We start from the raw sequence: 17,235 nt of genomic DNA on the forward strand, positions 1-17,235 counted from the left end.
TCATTGGCATGGCACATGCAGCTCTCTGTTAGGCAGGAGTCAGACATATTGCTGAGGATGAGAGAACCATTGCATTGTTCTCACTGCAAGTCATCATCATTCACTGCAGTGTTGGGCCAACAGCTGCAGACCCCTACCAATAAGAATGTGCAACCAAATGGTTAGATAATGATGGCACTACATTATTAACTTGACACTACGCCCACCACCTGTTACTCCCACTCTTCCCCAAAACAAGAGATGTTCAGGGCATCCATTGCTTGACGGCCAATTCTGGCTCTGTCCACTGCCCAGCATTCTTCCTCCTCTTCGGCATCATCAGGCCCACTGCCCTCCTCAACATCCTTCTCATCCGAGGAGATCCAGTGCTCGTCCATCTCCTCCAGGTCTAGGTTGTCTCCCCTCTGTAGTGCTAGGTTGTGGAGAGCACAGCAAATCACAATAATGTGGGAGACCTCCTGGAGTTGTATTGTAGGGCATCTCCCAACTGGTCCAGGCACCTGAACCGCATCTTGCACAGCCCATCTTGGGTATAGGGTAACCTCTCATTAGTAGGGTTCTTAACAGGTTTCATTTATATATTTATAATCCAACAGTCAGTTAGGTAGTGGTGTGGGTGTTCCAGAAAAGATTGATCACAGGAGATGTAGAGTCAATGGAGGCTTTCTTGTGGGATGCAGAGGAGCATTACACAATGCATAAGTCTCCACTTCATTTCCCATATACACTCTTTGCAAAGGTTGCTGCTAAGTTTTTAAGAAGGGATATACTTGCCATAGAGGGAGTTCAGTGAAGGTTCACCAGACTGATTCCTGGGATTGAAGGATTGTGGTATGAGGAGAGATTAGGTCACCTGGGCCTGTATTCATTGGACTTTAGAAAATTGAGAGGGAGTCTCATTGAAACATAAAATATTGACAGGACTAGTCAGGCTGGATGCAGGGATATCGTTTCCTCTGACAGGAGGGTGTTAAGATCAAAGGGTCACAGTCTTAGGACACAGGGATAGGCCATGTAGGACTAAGGTGAGGAGAAACATTTTCACTCAGAGGATGATGAACCTGAATAATTCTCTACCACAGAAGACTGAGGAGACCAAGTCACTGAATATATTGAAGAAGGAAATAAAAAAACTTCTGGACCTTAAAGGAGTCAAGAGGTATGGGGTATGATGTTGAGATAGAGGATCAGCCATGATTAGTGAATAGCGGAGCAGGCTCGAAGGGCTTACCCCTGCTCCTATTTTTATGTTTCTATTTGGAGCCATTAAAAAGAATAATAAAATGTAGCTCCCCTATTTGACCACTTACTTTTAAGTAGCTACATGCCTTTAACTTTCCAGCTGTTTTTAAGGATTGCCCATTAGCAAGCTCCCTGAACAAGGTGCGATGCTCACAGGGAGTCCAACATTTTATTTACCTGGGCTGATCTCACATGGTTATCCAGTAAAACTCACAGGGCATAATGTGATCCAGTCCGACTAGCTTTGTGCATGGATCGGAACATTCATCAATTGTTAATAATGGCCACAAAGACAATGCAGCTGACTGTAGATTTCTTAGTCCAGGCTATAGTGGAGTAACAAAATGGGCATGAGAAGTAACATTGCTTTCAAATGACAGGAAGGTATTTACAGGTCCCACGGTGTAACATGGAGAGGTAAAACATGATTGCCTCCAAATTTTCTGATGTGGTCATGGAAAACCAAAATGTTAACGGTTGCTGCATTCTGATTTGCACTTCTGAACGAGGCCTTTGCTTCACTTGCAGCCCCCAGAGCAAATAATTCATTTTCTGGCACTGACATGGGAGATGAATAGTATGATAGTTGAACTAATTTCTGTGCAAAGTTACAGATGTTCCTGGTTTTGTTAGGGATGACTTCATACAAATGCTGGCATTCTGTGCATGTGTGTGTGTGTTCATACTGTTTAGTGATTACTTATGGAGCTCATGCAGATTCTACTGGTATGAATCGTAGTGCAGGCTACTTGAGAATGTACATTTTTGTTCTGGGTTTTCAATAGCTCTTACAATAACATTGTGGTGTTGAGTGGGAAACTCTTGTCAAAATTGTCCAAAGATGTCCAGGTTAGGTGGATTGGCCATGCAAAATTGCCCCTTAGTGTCAGGGGGATTAATGGGGTAAATACATGGGGGTATCGGGATAGGGCCTGGGTGGGATTGTTGTCGGTGCAGGCTTGATGGGCCAAATGGCCTCCTTCTGCACTGTAGGGATTCTACGATTCTATGAAAATTCACCTCTGTCAATTTTTTTCCCACATAAACAAGATTTTGAACCCTCTGAATTCTAAACCCAATGTGCAGATTTTCTCACAATCATTAAAATAGTCATTAAAACAGGTAGTTTCTCATCTTGCAAAATATACTCAGAATCTTTACCTTCTCCTCCCTCATTCAATCCGCTTCCAGATTAAATGGCTGGGATTTTTCCAGCTCGCTGTGCTGCTCGAGCAGTGCAGTGGGCCAGGAGACACCAACCTTTAGCAAGATTCACGACCGGTGTTACGCCGGTCCTGAGTCTCCCAGGTGCTTTTTCTTTTAGCATAATCAGCTCCATGCTGGAAATCGGCATGGAGCTGATTATCGTATTGAAGTTAGAATTTCAGTATGATTAGCGGGCTCAGGATGGTATTCTCTGGGCCCACTAGCGTCTCCAGCCCCCTGCTGGGAGCGGTTCCCTCCAACGGTGTTTACGATTGCTTCCCACTAATTCCAGATTCTTATTGAATTCAAATTTCACCATCTGTTACAGTGGGATTTGGACCTGGGTCCCCAAAGCATTACCCTGGGTCTCTAGATTGCTATCCAGTAATAATTCCACTGTGCCAATGCCTATCCTTGAATAGAATAGAAACTGTTAATAAAATTAAAAGGCCAAATCATCAGTTGCTGCCTCACCAGAGGAACTACTCCTGGGTTCAGCCCAGAGTTGTTCAAAGCAAGTTGCTGAACAGCCACCACTCAGGCTGAAGTTATAATCACAGCCAGGATATGGCAAAGTCATTAGGCCCTGATTGGACCCTGCTGGCTTTGTTCAAATAACTTAACCTGAAGCGACTGTGAACATTGGGAACAGTTGGACCTGGCCATTAATCTGCTATGTAAGAAAGCCTATCTGTTTCTGCAAGAGAGGTAGGACTAGAATCCCCTCCAAAATGTCTGCAGAGGTTTTTTTAATGAGAACTGTTCCTCCTTAAATATTTATTCAAATACACAATACAGAACTAAGAATGTAAAACAGTGACTGGGAGAATTGTCCCTCACATTACAAGAGCACAAGAAACGTTCAGAGTGGGAGTTTTCCCCTTCTCCACGGCATATTTGGCAGCAGTGGGAGGTGGCGTACTGCTTGTTGGCGATGAGATGTCAATGGGTTTTCCCATTGAACACACCCCTCGCTGCCAGGGAACCCGCGGCAGGGGTGCACCATCGGTAGGACCGTAAGATCCTGCCAGTGTGAATGGGAACAAGATTTTGGCATTAGGTGCGGTATATGTGATCTCATCCTCCTAGAGTCCACCATCTTCCCATTATAAGATTGACTGATTTTGTGAATCATGTCCACTGGTTTCCTGCAATCCTTTTAGCACTGCCGGTTAGTCTGCTCACTTCCCATATTGAGATGATGATATCGTGGTAATGTCACTGAACTGGTAATCCAGAGGCTCACAGGAGAATACTCTGAGAACATGAGTTCAATTCTCACCATGACAGCTAGTGGGATTTGAATTCAATTAATAAATCTGGAATATAACGTGACTCTCAGTAATAGTGACCATTAAACTATTGTAAAAGCCCATTTGTTCATTAATGTCCTTACTCCTCAGGTCTACATGTGTCTCTGGACCCACAGCATTGCAGTTGATTCTTAACTACCCTCTGAAATGGTGTAGCAAGCCACTCAGTTCAAGAAAAATTAGGGATAAGTGGCTATAATAATCTTACCAAAGCCAGACTTCCGTCACCAATCACCCTTTATTTACAGTGGGTTCAAAATGCCGTTCAGTGGCTACAAAATACACATCTTGTGACTGACAGCCTGAGAGGAGCCAACTGGTTTTAAACACCCCCCCGCAACTGCTCTTTCCCTATTCGACTGGCCTCCACTTGCCTATTGGGGAACTTGTGTTCTACGGGGCCCACGGGGAAATCTATTGATGATCTCCCATGGCCATCATAACAGCGGCAAATGCTGGTCTTGACAATGATGCCCACATCCCATGAAAGAATAAATTAGAAATTGGGCCTGCTCCACTGATTTGAGCCACAATATTTGCAATCAATGTACAACTCAGAATTCTAATATGCAGATTACAAGTAACCTTCCACCTAAGACTGGTCACCCATATCAAGATCCTATACAAGATACCAGCAACCCGAGCAGTAGCATTAATGCTGAACTGGCTGCAGAGAAGTTGACACTATCATTCACTGTTTTACCGGCGGCACGGTAGCACAGTGGTTAGCACTGCTGCTTCACAGCTCCAGTGACCTGGGTTCGATTCCCGGCTTGGGTCACTGTCTGTGTGGAGTTTGCACATTCTCCTCGTGTCTGCGTGGGTTTCCTCCCGGTGCTCCGGTTTCCTCCCACAGTCCAAAGATGTGCGGGTTAGGTTGATTGGCCAGGTTAAAAATTGCCCCTTAGAGTCCTGAGATGCGTAGGTTAGAGGGATTCGCGTAAATATGTGGGGGTAGGGCCTGGGTGGGATTGTGGTCGGTGCAGACTCGATGGGCCGAATGGCCTCCTTCTGCACTGTAGGGTTTCTATGATAAATATGCCAATATCTGACAGTCATTGATAAGTTTAGCGCCCACACATGCTAGCTGTTCTTGATTAACTTCACAAATGGTCAGTAAGGAAAGGAACCCTAAAGCTTTGGACAGATTGTTGACATCTGCTTCATTCGAAACAATTGGTTCTTCCCAATTTTCATTGAATAACTTCACTATCTAACATCATAACGCCATCAGAATTGTTGGATATATTTAACCAAATGAATCTAAAATGTAGATGTCAGTCCTATTCTTATAGCTGTCTAGACATGTCAAAAAGTGAAATACCATTTCCTCACAAGTTATGATCTTGTACACTTTTTTACACGTGTTATTCACTCTGTGTTGGAATAGAGGGCACCTGTGTGATTGACTGAAAGTATTAATGTAAAGCCATTGACAATGTTCAGAATTGGGGCTGAAGAGCCATTTTTGGCCCTACTTACCATCGTTACTCATATGTCTTACATAATAGTGGTTGGAAGACATTTGAGAACAGATGCATCAATTCGACTTTTCTTTTGCAACAGTGCCATGGATCCGGGTTCGATTTCAGTTTTGGGTGACTGTGTGGTGTTTGCATATCCTCCCCATATCTGCGTGTGTTTCCTCTGGTTGCCCCAATTTCCTCCCACAGTCCAAAGATATTCAGGTTAGGTGGGTTGACCATGATAAATTGCTCCTTTAGTGTCAAAAGATGGGTAGGTTAGGTGGACTAGCCATGGTAAAATGTGCAGGGTTACAGGGATAGGGTGGAGAGGAGGGCCTGGGTAAGATTCTCTTTTGGAGAGCCGGTGCAGGCTCGATAGGCTGAATGGCTTCTTTTTGCACTGTAGGGACTCTATGATTCTATGGGTTCTATGGTAGCTGCTGCTGAACTCCAAACTTGACTACTTGTTACCTGCAGACAAGTCTCAGTGTGACTACCAAGTACGGAATTCAAAGCAACTAACTGAATAAAGATACCAGGATTCTCCCAAACAAATTCGAAGTGCCAAATTCTGGTAAAAACAGGGGTAAATCCCACTGGTTTTTATAGTGGGATTTTCAAAATGAATCTCCCGCACTGCATACAGAGTGCATACATGAATCTCGATCAAAATCTGTGGGCGGGGCCTATTCCCGCTGGAGAGGCCGGCAGAATAGTGCTGAGCGAGCCACTGTGCAAGCGTCCATCTATCATAGTGGATATCGACGCATGCGCAGTGGCCCCTCACTGCTGGCATCCCGATCGCTGGCCAGCTCAATTGCCGGCCAGCCCTGAGACCCCTCTGACCTCCCTACCCTCCGATGATTGGCCTCCCAGACGTCTCCGGGCCAGCCCCCGAAACCCCCCTCTCCCAGCCTGTCTCGATCTTCCAACCTCTCTCCCACAGCACTCCCAATCTCCCAAACCGCCCCCAGCTCCAGCAGCCTAAACAGCCCCCCCCCCCCCCCCACAGTCCTGTTTGCCCTCCCTGCAGACGTGACCTCCCCAGCAGGCTGACCCCCAACCCCCACCCCGATGGCCAGCCCCAATCAGCCCTTCCCTCCCTCTGTCACTGATCCCAAGTGCAGAGTGCAGTGGGACTCCCTCACCCTCACCAATCCCCCCCCACAGGCCCCACGCCCCACTCTGGACCCTCCCCTTGGCACTGCCCAATGCCTGGTGGGCAGTGTCAAGGTGCCTCGTGGGCATTGCTACTTTGTCCCTGGGGCAGTGCCAGGGGGCCAGGCTGGCACTGCCAAGTTGGCAATGTCCAAGGGGCACCCCCCCCTTACCCCCGACATCCTTGGGGGCCTCCATTGTCTTCCTTCACTCCAGCAGAGCTGGGCCGCCAGTTCTCCATTAGTGGGGAGCTGTTGTAAGCCTCGCTGGAGTGAAACACTTCTGGCAGTGGGGGAAGATGCTTGCGGGCCTGGAGACTTCAGTCCTGGGCCCGCTAATGGGATTTAAATTTACATATTTTAATTAGTTCCACGCCAATTTCCGGCGTGGAGCTGACGATGCTGGAATTACGGCGGCTGGAGATGCGCGGAGGCCGAAGCGCCCAACGGAGAGCCCGCTAAATGGCCTCCGCTTATATCTTCCTGCCTGCTGCACTGCTGTCGGCTGGGAGAATGGCCCCATAGGCTAACAAGATTTAAGAATAATGCAATGCCATATCTCAGCCATACAATGAACAATTCTAATGACTGTTGAACTTTGAACCCCAAAAGACCCTAATCTGATGATCGGTACTTTAGTCTAATTTTGAAAACTCAGATTTTGTATTTTTTATTTTGCTTGGAATGATCGATTGTAAAGCTGGTCACTTAGCTGTGACGGAAGTGGATTTTTAAATAAATAAACCTTTGGATTGGAATGTACAGGAGTGATAAGTGACCTGACTGCATTGTCAGACCGTTACTGCCCTATCCAGGAGGAATCATTTAAAATTGATCCTGCTATTTTGACAAATATTGCCTGAAAGAGAAAACATCAGTTCAGCATTGTATCAATTCCGATGTGTGTCAGAACACCTGTCAGTCAGCTAATGGGGGTCTGATACATATCGGCTTGAAATCCTGCAGGGGATGAAACAAAGCTCTCAAAGAACAACAATTTGGCTTGTCTTTAACTGAATTTTCCTTGATGCAGTCTCCTGAGTATCACTTTGTAAGGCTTTGTTTACTAAGAGCTGCTCAAGTCTGCTGTCTCCACGTCATTTTCTGATCTCGACCGACCAGCAAATACTTAAAGTAGCGCTGAGCATTTCAGTTGTCTCACTGAAACTAGACTGAAACTCAATCTTTTCCACTATGGGTTCAGTGTAGTCACAAATATTTGCGTGGCAGATACAGCTGAACAGAGTGTGAAGGTCTGCTATCTAATAATTGATAAACAGGGTGAGAAACAGCCTCAAAAAACTCTTTGCGTTCAGTGCACATATTCAATGCTAAAAAGTGAATAGAGACTGATGGGCCATGTATAGAATGTCATGGGATTTGCTTAAGAAAACAAACCATTGCTGTTTGCATTGAAGAGAATGAGAATGAGAAAGAAAGCTAACTGTTGGGCTTTCTTTTTGCAAAGCAGTCTCCTGAACCCAGTGTTATTATGAACAATATTTTTCTGCCAGTCTCCTATGATCGAACTCAGAGTATTTTATTGACACAGTGAAACTTGATAACACTTCATTTCACGACAATCAGTTTCTCACTGGAAACAATTGGGAACTTCATGTTTGTATATATTAAATACCAATCCATTTTTGCTTAATTTTTTGACTTGAATAGAAATCAGTCATGCTTAACTGGTGATGGTATCTGTAATTCAAGCTCTGCTTGAATTCAACATTAAATAAAACAAAACATTTATGGACAGGTTTTTCCAATTCACCATACGTGTGTGCAAAGTTCATTTCAGGGTCACAGAGGCATGTTCAAATGCTTTTCCTTGTATGTAAGCATCGCTCCCCCGCCCAGCCAGAATGATAAATGATCACAAGTCAGACCATTCAACGACAGCACGCTTACATGTTCCATCACTCACTTTCAGTTCCAGAATCAGGGACCTTTTTCAGATGGCAGGGTTTCCAGTCTCACCATCCATAGGGTTGGCGGGCAACACATCCTCGCCAACTCCGAGTGCCCCACAGCCATTTCATGCTCAAAAGAACATCAATTGGCAGCAGGCTGGACCTCCACCTTCCACTCAGGAGGAAGACCTGCCTTAAAGAGCAGTCTGAGTTGCGGGCCAATCTGTGCAGTTACATGACCTGCGGTGGACTGAAGAGTCTAAGACCCGGGATGGGAGGTCCCAGGGCAGGGAGGGCCTTGGAGGGAACAAAGGGGGGGATTGGATATCGGGGAAAAGTCCGGGGGAGGGAGGTCCAGGGGCCACTGCAGCTTAAGGAGGGATAGAATCATAGAATCCTACAGTGCAGAAAGAGGCCATTCGGCCCATCGAGTCTGCACCAACCACAATCCCACCCAGGCCCTATCCACATATCCCTACATATTTACCCACTAACCCCTCTAACCTATGCATCCCGGGACACTAAGGGGCAATTTAGAATGGCCAATCAACCTAGCCTGCACATCTTTGGACTGTGGGAGGAAACTGGAACACCCGGACGAAACCCACGCAGACACAGGGAGAATGTGCAAACTCCACACAGACAGCGACCTGAGCCAGGATTCGAACCCGGGATGGCAGCAGTCAGAAGGGGGCTTAACTCTCGCTACCTCTATGCCAGATAAATCTTCATGCCGGCCTGAAAATTGAGACAGGGTAAGAAACAGCCCTTTACTGGCCAATTATTGAGGCAAGGACAGACATTTCTTCCGAGACCTTGCCTGCCTCGCTGTGAGATCAGGGCAGGCAATAAGTCGGAGGGAATCCCTTTTCTTCAATTTCACGCTGCCTCCTCCCTAGGAACCCATTGGCCAGGGAGTGTGTAATTCAAGCCTGTTGATATAAGATGATCAAACTATTTTAAGGCTCAATAAGAGGCATTGGTGCTTGGGTGAGGGCTCTCAAACTGTAAGAGGGACAGCCTGGGAAAACAAGATGTGGGATTCACTCTCATTGCCTTGCAGTGGCCAAAAAAATAGCAGGAAGGGAATGTGAACACAAATAAGTTGCAACATGGTCTCAAATGAGACCATGTAGCTTCCAACAAACTGGAAAGAACATCAGCCTTCACTGAGTGACTGCCGTGTGTTTTCTAAAGAACCATTATGGGAAGCATTAAGATGCAATACGGGCAGTTCCCCTCCTTTGTGTTCATTGGTACAGACAATACACTGATCAAAGCAAGGACTGATGTTAAGCAGCACATTAAATTTCATAACTTTCATCGTGGATCTCCTTCACTCTACCTATTCTTATAGGCTACTTCAGATGTTTGCAGTATTTGCATTAAAAAAAAAATTCAATCAAAGGATGTGAGCACTGCTGGCTGGGCCCGCATTTAATGCCCGTCCCTAATTGCCCTTCAACTGAGGGGCTTGCTCGAACGTTTCAGAGTCAACTCCATTGCTGTGGTTCTAGAGTCACATGTAGGCCAGACAAGCTGAACCAATCAACAATGATTTCATGGTTATCATAGAATCCCTATAGTGCAGAAGGAGACCATTCGGCCCATCAAGTCTGCACCATCCTCTTTCAGCATCTGACCCAGGCCCTACTCACGTAGCCCCACATATTTACCCCACTAATTCCCCCAACCTACACATCTGGTGACACTAAGAGGCAATTTAGCTATGGCCAACCCACCTAACCTGCACATCTTTGGACTATGGGAGGAAACTGGAGCACCCGGAGGAAACTCACGCAAATACGGGGAGAATGTACAAACTCCACACAGTCACCCAAGGTTGGAATTGAACCTGGGTCCCTGGTGCTGAGAGGCAGCAGCAGTATCAACCACTGTGACACTGTGCCACACCCCAGTTTTGCTAAAGTTAATTTGAGTTTTTAATATTTTTTTTGAGAATGGAAACATCCCTATTTATTTCAAGGTTACAGTCAGAATTCTACACAACTGCTTTCCTTCATTTATTTAGAGGAACATACTTTTATACAATCAAATATTTTGATGATGCCATTTGAGTAGTTTCAAATTAAACATTTTGCCTTTATTAATAAAATAAGAACACTTAGACATCAACCTTGATTTAGTGATATTATTGACTTTTAATCAAAAATTCATAGGCTTGAATCCCTTCTCCTGAGGGGTGAGCACATAATTTAAAAAGTTTATCTATTAGTCACAAGTAGGCTTACATTAACACTACAATGACGTTACTGTGAAAATCCCCTAGTCGCCACACTCCGGCACCTGTTCGGGTACACTGAGGGAGAATTTAGCATGACCAATGCACCTAACCAGCACGTCTTTCGGACTATGGGAGGAAACCGGAACACCCAGAGGAAACCCACGCAGGCACAGGGAGAACATGCAGTCTCAGCACAGTCAGTGACCCAAGCCAGGAATCGAACCCAGGTCCCTGGTGCTGTGAGGCAGCAGTGCTAACTACTGTGACACCTTGCCGCCCTGGCAGCATTGAGGGAGCACTGTACTGTCAGAGATGCTCTATTTGCACATACAATGGGTCTAACACCTGTTTCAGGTGTTGGTTCTGGGCTCCTATGAATGATCTTTACCATTAATGTGGACAGCCCACTTTTGGTGTGGTATGTCGACGTGGATTCCACTGACAATATTGGATGCTTAGGGATCCGTTTAGTGTTTGTAACACCATCACAGAGCTATCATAGTTTTAGGCTGGTATATTTTGTATTTAAACATCAGCCTGTGTTCAGTAGTCATACATTTGCTTTGGAGTCAGAGGTTGTGGGTTTGTATGCACACCAAAATTTAAATATGTATTCCAGACAGATGGCTCAGCACTGTATTTAGGGAATATTGCACTGTCAGATGTGTTGACTTGCAATATTGAAGCAAGGCCTCCTTTGCCCTCTTTCAGTACAATTTGAGTAAGAGTTAGTTATTTATCCTTTTGCTGTTCGTGGAATCTTGCTATCTGCAAATTGGCCGTTTTACATTGCAAAATCATTTATATAGTATAAAATAAAAAAACAGAAAATGCTGGAAAAATTCAGCAGGTCTGGCAGCATCTGTGGAAAGAGAAATGGAGCTAGAGAGAAAGAGAGTTAATATTTCGAGCCTGGATGACTCTTTTTCAGAGCAAAATTGGCTATGAAGTGCTTTGGGAGATCCTGAGGTGGTGAAAGGTATCATATAGATGCAAGTTTCTTTGCTTGTCATACATGATAGTGTGCCCTATCTATATGCTTTCGGAACTTTACAATTAAAAATGGCTTTATTTTCAGGGCTTGCAGAAATTGAGGTTTAGTCTTATGGGGAGTTTTGTTAACCATTCTGCAATAGTGTTTTTAATTATTAGACTTTTGATTCCAGATTTTTATTGAACTCAAATTTCACCATGTGCCATATGGTGGGATTTGAACCCAGGTCAATCTCTTACCAAAAAATTTCTAAATGCCAAACAAGCGCGAAAACAGGAGAGAGTCTTGCTTTTATGGGGGGCAAGTAAAAAATTGAATCTTACCTCACTCAGAGAAAAAATCATGCAAAGTCTGTTTCTGCCAGCAAGGGGGAGGGGTGCGGGGCCTAAGCTCACTGAAAGCCGGCAGATAGCAGCAGAGAATGCCATTGTGCATGCTTAGATCTCTGTGTTCTGTGCACACCAATCTCTGTCATTTGCTTCCTCCCCCAGCTACCGCTGGTCTCCACGGGGAAATCACTCCCCCCGCCCGGATCGATCATCTGCTTGGGCCATCTGCTTGGGCCATCTGATCCCCCCAACCCTGCATGCTCCACCTCCCCAGGGTCTCCACGGTTAATCGCTAATTTCCTGCCCCGTACACAGAACAGCCAATCGCCAGTTGCAGAACGTGCAGCATTCACTCTCCCCATCGCGATTGTAGAGCATGTAGCGCTCCCTCCCCCCACCCCCGAAGTCGACCAGCCCCTCAGCTCCCACACACTCCCAGCAGGCCCTGCCCCCTTGGCACTGCCTGGTGCCCGGTGGGCATTGCCAGTGTGTCAAGATGGCAGTGCCAGGATACCTGGAAGTGCCAGGATACCAGCCTGGCACTGCTGGACGATTTTGCCTCAGGCTCACTTGTAATATGGGAATAAATTCTATTTAACGTGGGATTTAAATATTCCAATCAGCCTCGTGCCCTTTTCAAGCACAAGGATGATCTCGCCGGATATCCAGTGCAAGTCAGATCACGAGAGGTGAGAAATCGGGTACGATCCTGATTTCCTGGCTCTCTCGCGATCTTACCAGCTTGCCCCGCCCATCGACTGTGATGCGCGTTATCAAACACGAGGCTAGATGCTCGGGAAATAAAGGCTTTTATTTACTGTAATGAAGCAGCCAATAATTATATACACGATCCCAGACTGAGGGGTCCCAGCCAGAGCAGGGACTTTTATACCTCTCCCAGGAGGCGGAGCCCGACTGGGATGTACCACAACACTACAGTACAAAGGTGTAACAACCCCACCCTAACCCCAACAGCAACAAGTAGCACAACCCAACAGTAACATATGTACATCCTTGTAGTACTGGCCAGACCCTGGCTCAGTACTATCCAGTGGGAACCAACGATGGTTCACCACATTCACCCCTCCTTTGAGAACAAAGGCCGGCGGGATACAAAAAACAGAATAAAGTGTCAGCAGTCTATAAGTTCAGACGGTCAGGGGGACCGCACCGTCGTTGTGACCTCCTCAATACCGGCGGTGACACCGGAGTAGGCACTTGCGGTGGCGTTCTCCCCAAGGCGGCGTCCAGCTGTTCTTCCACGGACTCACAGGCTGGTTGACCCTGAGGTGACGGTAGTCCATGGGGTCCTGACACGCCCTGCAGTGGCGACCATCCTCTGGACTCAGGCAAGCTGTACACGGGAGTAAAAGGGTTAAGCAATGGTCCCGATGCTGCCCGCGCTGTGTCCGGGGGAGAAACAAGAGTTAAGGGGTTTGTAACAGGGGGTATGGGAGCGACAGGAGTTGCTACGTCCCCTGCTGGCGCCAGGTCTCGGATCGAGACCGTGTCCTCTCGCCCGTCAGGGTATGCCACATAGGCATACTGAGGGTTGGCGTGGAGGAGATGGACCTGTTCGACCAACGGACTTGCGGGCCCTTACATGTCGCCGCAGGAGGACGGGTCCTGAGTACGTCAGCCAAGACGGTAATGAGGTCCCCGAGGAAGACTTCCGAGGGAATGAAAACATCCTCTCATGGGGAGTAGCATTGGTTGCCGTACACAGGAGGGAGCGAATAGAATGGAGCGCATCAGGGAGCACCTCTTGCCAACGGGAGACTGGAAGACTTTTTGACTTCAACGCCAGTAAGACAGCCTTCCAGACTGTAGCATTCTCACGTTCCACCTGTCCGTTACCCCGAGGGTTGTAGCTCGTGGTCCTACTAGAGGCAATCCCGTATGAGAGCAGGAATTGCCTCAAGTCATCGCTCATGAACGATGAGCCCCTGTTGCTATGGATGTAGCCGGGGTACCCAAACAGGGTAAAGAGATCACGGAATGCCTTGATAACCGTGGCAGCGGATGTATCAGAGCAGGGAACGACAAAAGGGAACCTAGAGTACTCGTCAATGATATTGAGGAAGTACACATTCCGGTCTGTTGAGGGAAGGGGGCCCTTAAAATCGACACTCAGTCTCTCGAAGGGACGAGTGGCCTTGACTAAATGTGCCCGGTCAGGTCTGTAAAAGTGCGGTTTGCATTCCGCGCATACCCGACAGCTTCTTGTTATGGACCTGACGTCCTCCACCGAGTAGGGCAGTTTGCGGGCTTTTATAAAGTGGTAGAGCCGAGTGACCCCAGGATGGCATAGGTCATTATGGAGAGCCTGCAAACGGTCCTCCTGTATACTGGCGCATGTTCCACGCGAGAGGGCATCCGAGGGCTCATTGAGTTTCCCTGGACGGTACATGATGTCGTAGTTATAGGTGGAGAGTTCAATTCTCCACCGCAAGATCTTGTCGTTCTTGATCTTGCCCCTCAGCGTGTTATTAAACATGAATGCCACGGACCGCTGGTCCGTGATCAGGGTGAACCGTTTTCCCGCCAAGTAATGGCGCCAGTGCCTGACGGCCTCCACAATGGCCTGGGCCTCCTTTTCCACCGCTGAATGCCAGATTTCGGGGCCTTGGAGGGTGCGGGAAAAAAATGCGACGGGCCTGCCCGCCTGGTTAAGTGTGGCGGCCAGGGCGAAATCAGATGCATCGCTCTCCACCTGAAAGGGGATGGACTCGTCAACAGCGTGCATCGTGGCTTTCGCGATGTCGGCTTTTAATTTATCGAAGGCCAACCGGGCCTCTGGCGTTAGGGGAAAAGTAGTGGACTTAATGAGCGGACGGGCTTTGTCCGTGTAATTGGGAACCCACTGCGCATAATAAGAGAAAAAGCCTCAGCATCTTCTCAGTGCTTTTGCACTAGCAGGCAAGGGAAGTTCAGAAAGGGGGCGCATACGGTCTGGATCAGGGCCAATGACCCCGTTTTCCACCACGTATCCTAGGATGGCTAAACGGCGTGTACGAAACACACACTTCTCCCTGTTGTAGGTCAAGTTCAGGCGAGATGCAGTGCGTAGGAAATTCAGGAGATTCGTGTCGTGGTCCTGCTGGTCATGGCCGCAGATGGTGACATTATCCAGGTACGGGAAGGTAGCCCGCAGCCCGTTCTGGTCCACCATTCAGTCCATAGCACGCTGGAAGACCGAGACCCCATTGGTGACACCAAAGGGAACCCTGAGAAAGTGATACAAGCGACTATCCACCTCAAAAGCCGTGTATTGTCGGTCCTCTGGGCGAATGGGGAGTTGGTGGTAGGCAGACCTGAGGTCTATGGTGGAGAACACCCGGTACTGCGCAATCTGATTGACCATATCAGATATGCGCGGGAGAGGATACGCATCCAGCTGCGTATATCGATTAATGGTCTGACTATAGTCAATGACCACCCGGGGTTTGTTCCCGCTCTTGACCACCATGACCTGCGCCCTCCACGGGCTAGCGCTGGGTTGTATGATCCTTTCTTTGAGGAGCCGCTGACCCTCAGATCTAATGAAGATCCGATCCTCAGGGCTGTAACGCCTACTTTTAGTCACGATGGGCTTGCAGCCTGGCACAAGATTCTGGAACAGGGAGGGTGTGGTGATCTTCAGTGTCGAGAGGCTACAGGCAATTTGGAGGCTGCTGCTGTTCTCCCACTGCCAGTGAAGGGAGTGGCCCACCATACTGTAGGGTTACACTCCTCAAGTGGACCATGAAGTTTAGTCCAAGAAGTATTGGCGCGCAAAGGTACGGCAACACTAGGAGCTTGAAACGCTCGTAAACTGTGTCTTGCACCGTCAAAGTTACCACGCAACTCCCTAGCACGGTGACAGACCGGGACCTCGATGCCATAGAGATTGTCTGTTTGGCAGGTTGAATCCGGAGTCCATGCCGCTTCACAGTGTCTGGGTGGATAAAGCTCTCAGTGCTCCCGCTGTCAAACAGACAATAAATCACGTGGTCATTTACCTGGATATTCATCATAGATTTGTCAAGTCTATGAGGCTTGGCCTGGTCCAGGATGATCGATGCCACCGTTGGTTCCTGAGCACCACTGCAGGCAGCTGAAATCGACGAGGAGGACCGCTGCTGGTCGTTCGCGGTCGGTGCCGACCAACATGGCCGCTCCCATAAGTCACACGTGGGTGATGGCGCCAAACTCAGCGACCCCTGGTGCTCACACACCTCCGACTCCGTCGACCGTAATGGCGTCGTCCTGGCCTCGCACGTGGACGAACCCCTCGATGATTTCGACGACGAAGAGCCGAGCTCTGAAGAATCGCAGGCCGCACTGCCGTTCCTAGATTTAGATCGGCACACTTTCGAATAGTGCCCTTTCTTACCGCAGGCAGAGCACAACACAGCCTTAGCGGGACACCGTTGCCGAGTATGCTTCGCTCCCCCACAGAAGTAACACCGCGGGCCGCCCGGAGCTGCTGCTGTTGTCTGGCCCGAGTGTGAGCACGCCATTACGCAGCATTTCGAACCCGAGGGACGAGGAGGGATTGGCGACTGCTCCTGCCACGTTGTCTCCACGTGGTCTTCCGGATACAATACTAAGCTTTTGGAGGCCGTCTCCACCATCTCTGCTAGCTCGATTGCCTGGGTAAGGTCAAGGTTACCTTTCTCCAATAGTTTAAGTCGAATGTACGACGATCCGACTCCCGCCACAAACGCATCTCGAGCGAGGTCGTTCATGCTCTGCTCAGCCGACACAGCTTTGCAGTTACAGCCCCTGGCTAGCTGTAGGAGCTCGTTCGCATATTCCTCCATCGTTTCGCCAGACTACCGTCGTCGAGCGTGTATTTCATTGGGCGGTTTGATATAACGCTTCTTCAGAAGCTCGAGGGCCTTTGTATAATCGGTGGCCGCACGGATCGCGAGGTAGACAGTGTCGCTTACCCTCGCATGGAGGACCCGGAGTCTGTCATCATCTGTGGTGACCGCTGCGGAGGCTGCCAGGTAGTCTTCGAAGCACTTCAGCCAGTGGTCGAAGGTGTTAGAGGCGCCCACCGCACGTGGATCTAATGTAAGGCGTTCCGGCTTCAGGATCTGCTCCATACTCTCTTTTTTTTTTGACAAGAGTTTAACGACAGTAAATAAAATTGATGCGCGTTATCAAACACGAGGCTAGATGCTCGGGAAATAAAGGCTTTTATTTACTGTAATGAAGCAGTCAATAATTATATACACGATCCCAGACTGAGGGGTCCCAGCCAGAGCAGGGACTTTTATACCTCTCCCAGGAGGCGGAGCCCGACTGGGATGTACCACAACACTACAGTACAAAGGTGTAACAACCCCACCCTAACCCCAACAGCAACAAGTAGCACAACCC

The sequence above is a fragment of the Mustelus asterias genome, chromosome 7 (genome assembly GCF_964213995.1).
Source record: "Mustelus asterias chromosome 7, sMusAst1.hap1.1, whole genome shotgun sequence".
NCBI classification, from domain to species: Eukaryota; Metazoa; Chordata; class Chondrichthyes; order Carcharhiniformes; family Triakidae; genus Mustelus; species Mustelus asterias.